The sequence below is a fragment of the Rattus norvegicus genome, chromosome 1, assembly GCF_021556685.1.
Source record: "Rattus norvegicus strain SHRSP/BbbUtx chromosome 1, alternate assembly SHRSP_T2T, whole genome shotgun sequence".
In the NCBI taxonomy this organism is placed as follows: Eukaryota; Metazoa; Chordata; class Mammalia; order Rodentia; family Muridae; genus Rattus; species Rattus norvegicus.
This window is the reverse complement of record NC_141534.1, coordinates 56614989-56622385: the sequence shown is the minus strand read 5'-3', so window position 1 is coordinate 56622385 and position 7397 is coordinate 56614989. Positions and strand designations below refer to the sequence as shown.

The 7397-nt window shown below is 45.9% G+C and overlaps 1 pseudogene; it reads left to right on the top strand.

Moving 5' to 3' along the window:
* The first annotated feature begins 391 nt into the window (after positions 1-391).
* LOC134484866 (large ribosomal subunit protein eL24-like) lies at positions 392-869 on the top strand (annotated as a pseudogene).
* The last annotated feature ends 6528 nt before the right edge of the window (positions 870-7397 follow it).

The following is a 7397-nucleotide window of genomic DNA, read 5'->3' as shown; positions in this document are numbered from 1 at the left end:
TCTCTGTATTTAAAAAATAAGTCTCAAGCAACATAATGGTAACAATTAATAAAGCATGCAGCTGTGAATTAATATTTATTTATTTATTTATTTATTTATTTATTTATTTATTTATTTATTTTTGAGACCACATCTCACTATGTAGTCTATGCTGTCCTCAGCTGTGGAATCAGTGGGATCAAGTCTCATGCTGGTTTCATATTGAAAGTAAATCAAACACATCTTTCAAAATCAAGATAATTTTCTGCTAGAAATATCTAAATTTATGTGGCTTTTTGCAACAGTGTTTATTTTAAACTTAAAATCACACCAAGAAAGGAATGCATTTTTTAAAATCATTATCAGAAAAAGCACACAGAGAGGGTGTGTTTGAAAGGAATCAGAGACATCTGTCACCATGAAGGTAGAGCTGTGCAGTTTTAGCAGGTACAAGATCTACTCTGGACACGGGCCTCGCTATGCCAGGACCGATGGGAAGGATTTCAAGTTTCTTAATGCCAAATGTGAGTCTGCATTCCTTTCCAAAGGAACCCTCGGCAAATTAACTGGACTGTCCTGTCCAGAAGAAAACACAAGGAAGGACAGTTGGAAGAAATTCAAAAGAAAGGAACCCGCTTGCAGTCAAATTCCAGCAGGCCATCACGGGTGCTTCTCTGGCTGATATAATGGCCAAGAGGAATCAGAAACCAGAAGTTAGGAAAGCTCAGCGAGAACAGGCTATCAGAGCTGCCAAGGAAGCAAAAAAGGCTAAGCAGGCATCAAAGAAGACAGCAATGGCTGCTGCCAAGGCCCCCACAAAGACAACCACTAAACAATAGATCGTGAAGCCTGTGAAGGTCTCTGCTCCCCGAGTTGGTAGGAAATACTAATTTGGTAGATGAGAGTTTAAAAATAAAGATTTGTCTTTAACTCAAAAAAATTAAAGAAAAGAAAAAAGAAAAAAGAAAGAAAGAAAAAGAAAGGAATCAGATGTTGGAGTAGTTACTGGGTTTGCGTTGGGTCAGATCTCCCCCTCGTCGATGTGTCTCCATCTTCCTTTCATGTCTCTGTTTCTTTTCTGTGACAAAACACTCTGACAGAAGCTACTTAGCAGAATGGGGTGGGTTTATTCCTGCTCACAGTTCTAGGTAACCGTTCCTTATTACAGGACAATCACAGATGCAGGAGCAGGCTCATCTGGTCACATTGCAACCACAGTCAACAATAGAGCAGCCGGATTCCTGGACTACAGACAACTTTTTCAACCTCATGGGTCAGCACAGAAAAGAAGCTCTGTAGAGGCTTTCTGTCACCCGTGGGCAAACAGTTTCAGGAGGGAGAGACATGGGTTATGGCTTCAGCATTTCCTTAGTACCAAGCCCCATACCTGACTCGTGTAAGGATTCATAGTCAGTGTTTCCCCCCTGGCAGGCCCCTCAGTCTTCCTCAGGAGAGAGGCTGCCCCTTTCTGTGTGCACTAATAAACACAGTCCCATCTGGTGAAGGTCGGACTCCTGTGTCTTTCTGTCTTCCATCTCTGTATTCTACCTTAAAAAGGTAAGAGTCAAGCAGCAGAGAGCAAGGCATGCAGCTAGCACAGTCCAGAAATCTCAGCAAACGACACATAGGACCAGGCAAGACAAACTAAGGGACCAGCCAGTCAGATTCCAAGACCTTATGAATTTAACCCATGTCAGGCTTTCAGAGGGTGAACACACTCGAAGACAGAAGGTGCATCAGTAGGATGGGTGGGGGTGGGGATGCGGTGGAATTCCCACAGCTGAGCAGGACCCACAGGAGTCTGGACACAGTAGCCTGGCATATTAAGCTGTGTGCTGGCGAAGACTAAATCCTGCTTCATTTGTTTTAACTGTGGAATAAGGTAAACTTCAGTTTCTCTCTGTGTGACATTTTTCTTCACAGACGGAATCTTAAATGTAAATGTGGGTGTTGTGTGTGGTGGGAAGCATCTGTGTTATCTGAGAGCTTCAGTAACTAAGAGCAGCTGAAGCACAGAATGAGGACTTGAGCACTAGTGTGCTCTTGGGACAAGAGAGTGTCCACGGGACATTCACAAGTATGAAAACCTCAAGAGAGAGGCGAATCCTCAGTGAGAATTGGACATCCCAGGGGAGGGGAGGGGAGGAGACCCAGCAGTGATGGAAGTGGGTGGGAAGGTCCTGGGACTGCAGAGGGCTTTCTCCAATGGAGGTTGATGACAAAACCCCTGGGCAAAAGAAAAGGCAGTGCTCTGACTATGAATAGCAAACAGTACACACAGACTGGTTAGCACTTGATAATAGCAGCTTACCAGCTACTTTGGGGATGTGACCACACAGTGCTTTTCAGACCACCCTAGGATCACCTCAAGAGAGACAAGTAGGGGCCCATTCCAATATGTAACTTGAGGAGGGAAAGTTAAAGAACAGAGTTAGAGCTGTTCTGCTATTTAGACTTAGTGATTGCCTTTGTTACTATAGGAGTTCTCCATTGTGGAGTGCATTCAATGGGCTGGGTGCTTTCCCACGTACTTATGAGCTTCATTTTTAGAAGAAGCTACAATGTAGATTAAGTTTTTAATTTATATCACTTAATTAGGTAATTCTTTGAGTACACACACCCACACACACATCACACACACACATACATACACATACACACACACACACACACACACACACATACCACACATTAAACAATTAGCAGAAACAAAGGACTCATAAGGCACAGTGTGTGTACAAACTGCCAACACCAGGGAGTCCCACAGGGAACTCGGTGCTGACATAAAGGGCGGCAGGCCCCGCTGGTGCTCTGCTTGTACTGGATGAGGCTCCCTTCATCCCCACACAGCAGAGCCACATCCTTTGGAGAGAAGTGCACATCAGTGCACACACTGCTGCTCTGCTGTCTTAACGATTGCATAGAATCCCCTTCTACAAATGAGCTATAATTTATTCAGCCAGACCCCTTTAAGGAATGTTTGGATGGCTGCCAATCCTTTGCTTTTAAACCCCATTGTGCAAGGGATACCATGATTTCACAAATGGTCAACTGCCCAGACACAGCTTCTCAAATCCGATTCCAGCATATCCCTCGACGTCCTCATGGGGTTTGCTTTTCCAGCTCCAATCCTAAGCAAGGCCATATTTTCTCTTTACAGACAACTAAAACAATACATCGCTATCTGTGGACAGGAGCAAAACTGGGACCCAGCTGTCTCAGTAGGCCAAACAATGAACATACTGTCATATGTAAAACAGTGCCCTCTTCCCACCGATTTCTAACAGTGTAATTGCCGTGCGATGGAGTTATTTTTATTTTATGATATAGTAAATATCTTTTCAATTTCTCATTTTAGCAAGCTGGGGAAATGAATAGAGTACTCAGTAAAGTGCTCGCCTTGTAAGTCTGAAGACCTGAGTTCACTCTCTAATACACATATTAATAAAGCAAAACAGCTGGGTGGGGCTAGAGCTGCCTTTAATCCCAACACTCGATGGGCAGATGCGGGCAGATCTCTGTGTGCCTGAGGCCAGCCTGGTCTACAGAGAGTATTCCAGGACAGCAGTGGCTACAAAATACACCATGAAGATTGAGAGGGAGAGGGAGAGGGAGAGGGGGAGGGGGAGGGGGAGAGGGAGGGGGAGGCGGAGGAAGAGAGAAGAGAAGAGAAGAGAAGAGAAGAGAAGAGAAGAGAAGAGAAGAGAAGAGAAGAGAAGAGAAGAGAAGAGAAGAGAAGAGAAGATCCAAGCATGGTAGTGCACACTTCCAATCCTGGCACTGGCAAGATGGAGCCAGGCAAATCCCTGGGGCTAAATGGCCAGTCTAATGCTCTGACCAGGCCAACTGGTGTTGCCATTGGCAGGAGTCAGGGGCAGCATTTCTATACTCATGTCCTCAGGCCCCGCTCACCTGCACACAATCAAGGTTCAGGGTCCTCTCTCCCATGTGCTGCTGCTTCTAAGAGATTGGCCAGCTCATGGAATGACAAAGAGGGCACATATGTGTAATATGTAAGCGGTGTTGATTGCTTTCCCGGGTGTGTACCCACGAAGAGTTCTCCAGCAGAGTGCAAACTGGTGCACAGGGCTCATCATGTGGTACAGCCCTGGACTTCACCCATCCGGCTGATTAAAACCATCTGTGTGTTTTAATTGGCATCTCAGCACTGTGCGTGCACCCAGGCATTTCTGGATGTTTATGGACTGGTGCTGTTTCTGTAAACCATGCATTCTTACCCCCTTTAATTTTCTATTGAGTAATTGAAGCACTTTTTTCCCTCTTGGCCACTTTTGGTCATAGATACTGGGAAGACTACTTTTTTATCTGGGAACAGTCAACCACCCCGACCCCTCATGATATTTTTTTCGTCTTTACTTTGACACATGCTATTTTTTCTTTTGTATAAAATGTTTCAGAAAATCTATGTGTCCAAATTAACTAATTAATTGCATCTTTTATGACTTGAAGTTTACAAGCTATTTAAAAAAAAACCTTTTGTGTTGAAGTTTATGAGAAGGAAGTTTTCTCAAGTATCACACAATACACAGGAAAAGGAAAAGTTACTTGAAACAATGTATTTCTAGGTACGATTAGTCTCAGTGGGTGTCTGTGCTTGCTTTGTACAAGCTGCTTTTGCTTCATGAAGAAAACTGAAATGGGTCTGGGAGGTAGTGGTGCACACTTTTAATCCCAGCACATTGGAGATAGAGGCAGGAGGAGCTCTTCCAGTTTAAGGCCAATCTGACCTATGTAATGAATTTCAGGACAGCCAGGGATGTCATTGAAGGACCTCATGTCAAAAAAACAAAAAACAAAAAAGGAGAAAGGGAGGGTATGTGGGGAGGGAAAAGGAAGACCAGGAATGGTGTAGCCACACACTTCATTAGAAATGAGGTTTGCTGGAGCTTCCTAATAGGGAATATGGGGATGAGATGGTGAGGAGGGTGGAACTGAGGGTGAGTCATTCATTACCAGTGCAATTCATGAGTTCTAGTCATTCATTAGCAATGGAAGACAGTCTTGTCTCGGGTCCTTACCATTAACCACACCCTGGCTCAGGTTGTGACCTAACTCAGGGACTGTGAAGACAGGAGTCAGTGTTTCCAACCTCCTGCTGACCCAAGGAACTCAATCCCAAGTGGCTGTGATGGATGAACCGGTCAGTCACAGGCTCTCCCTTATCCACAGTCCCAGGGAGAGCTCTCCAGGCTGCTCCATAGGCCACCCAATGCTGCCCTTGGCAGAGCACAGGGTCAGCTCTCTTGCTCTCCTGCCCTCAGGGCAGGCTCACCTCTACTCTAGAGTCCAGAGCCAGCTCCCAAGTGCTGCTCAGTCAAGGCTCTGGGTCCACTCTCCCAAGAGCTACAGCCTGGGAGGGACTGGGTGTGTCTCAGGGCGCGAAACAAAATAATTGGGACTAAGGAAAGGAAGAGATGGCAGAAGAATTGGTAACTGACGAAGGACTCTGTAAATATTTGTAAATAATTTTAAAAAATTTGTGTATGAGTGTTTGTGTGTGTGTGTGTGTGTGTGTGTGTGTGTGTGTGTGTGTGCGTGCGCGCGCACATGTGTATATGTAGTACCCACGGAAGCCAGAAAAGGCCACTGGATCCTGGGGCTAGAGTTACTGATGACTGTAAGTCACCATGCATGCTGGGTAACCTTGGTCCTCTGCAAGAGCAGCAATGGTTCTTTGTTACTGAGTCATCTCTCCAGACTCTGATAGGGAAGATTTTGAAAAACTGTTTTAAACATGGTGGTAGGCACCATTCAACACATGTGCAAACACTTCCAAATCTTATAGTTGTCTTAACTGTCAAGAATTATTAAAATGGACACATGTTTAAAGAATAATTTTTATTTAAAAATCCTAAGTTCTGAGAGGAGCAAAGGAGAATCCTTTCTGTTCCTCGCCAAACAACATCAACAATAAAAAGCTCCCAACTCTTGATTCGTTTTGTGAAAACATAGGAGAGAGCGACTTGATGGGGCATTACATTGTACCTTAATGAAAAATGTCCAGCCGGGACAAGAGGCAACCAGCTCTCCCCAGACTGCCATCGTCCTTGCCTCCTGTGCACATAGCACTCTCCAGCTGAGGTCCCTTTCAAAGGATGGGAATCGTCTGCCCCGTCTTCCTGTCAAGGCAGGTCCCCAGGTGGGACCCTGAGGAAGGGACCTGAAACTTCCAAAGAACGGAGGAACTTGTGCCACTTGATGCAAGCAAAGACAGTTTCTACCTGCCTGAGATTTTTATTACAAAGGTTGTTCAACTGGACAATTACAACTCGAGAATTGCCCAGAAATCCAAGCGTCCTCCTCCTTGCCAGAGTACAGTCTCTAAACACGACCACCACTGTCTGCTAGGTCATCTCTGAGAGTGCTGTCTCACCCAGATGAATACTTGGCCTAGGTAGGCTGTGACTCAGATGGTGAATAATGTGGTTCTCAACTATCCTATTGCTGCGACCCTTTAATATCTTTCCTTGAATTGTGGTGACCCCCTAATCATAAAACTATTTCTGGTGCTACTTCATAACTGTAATTTTCCTGCTGTTATGAATCCTAATCTAAATATCTGTGTTTTCTGATGGTCTTAGGTGACCCCTGTGACTTGAACCCCAAAGGGGAACGACCTACAGGTTGAGAGCTGCTGATGTAGAAGAATGAGAGCTGGGCCTGTCAGGAGGGGCTCTGAGGGGTTTCCTGGGAGGAAGCCACCTAAGGGTCCAGGGTTGAGGACCTAGTGCTCTGCACAGAGGAACCCACCACACCCAGTCCAACAGTCTCTCAGAGAATTCCAGGGTCTGTCCAGTTTAGGCTGGATCTCAGAGGGCTGTGAGTGAGAAAGGGAGAGGCCCTGTTATAAAAACTGAAGGCCTTAGGAGCACAGTGTCCTTACCGAGCTCTTAGAATGTTCGTTGTCATGGCTCAGTGCTGGGTTCCTGCGTCCACGGCCCTGTCTGTCCATGCTCGTGGCCTCAGTCATTTTAGACTCCTAGGTCTGTGCAATGGTTGTCTCACCATTGCTAGCTGTGCTGAGAGAGCAGAGACTGGGCTGACAGATGAGGCGATTGAGGATGCAGAGCCACTTTGAGGCCTTTGGGCATCCATAGAGGCGATACCGGAAGAGGGGGCTCTGCCTTGTCACTGGTGACAGTGAAGCATGCCGGTGAGGCACCTGAAGGAGTAACAAATTTGACAGAAGGGACAGGAACTCCCAGCGCCCAATCCTATGGAGGCCACTTAGAGGCAGACTATGACCAGCACACAGTGGTCCAGCATGTAAGGACCCCATTAGGACACATGACCTTTTTGGCCCTGAGGTGGGCCCTATTACCCAGTGCTTCCTGGGGCCTTGGAATGCCACAGGGCCAATTTCCCTATGTGAAGAAGATGCAGAAACATCTACGAGG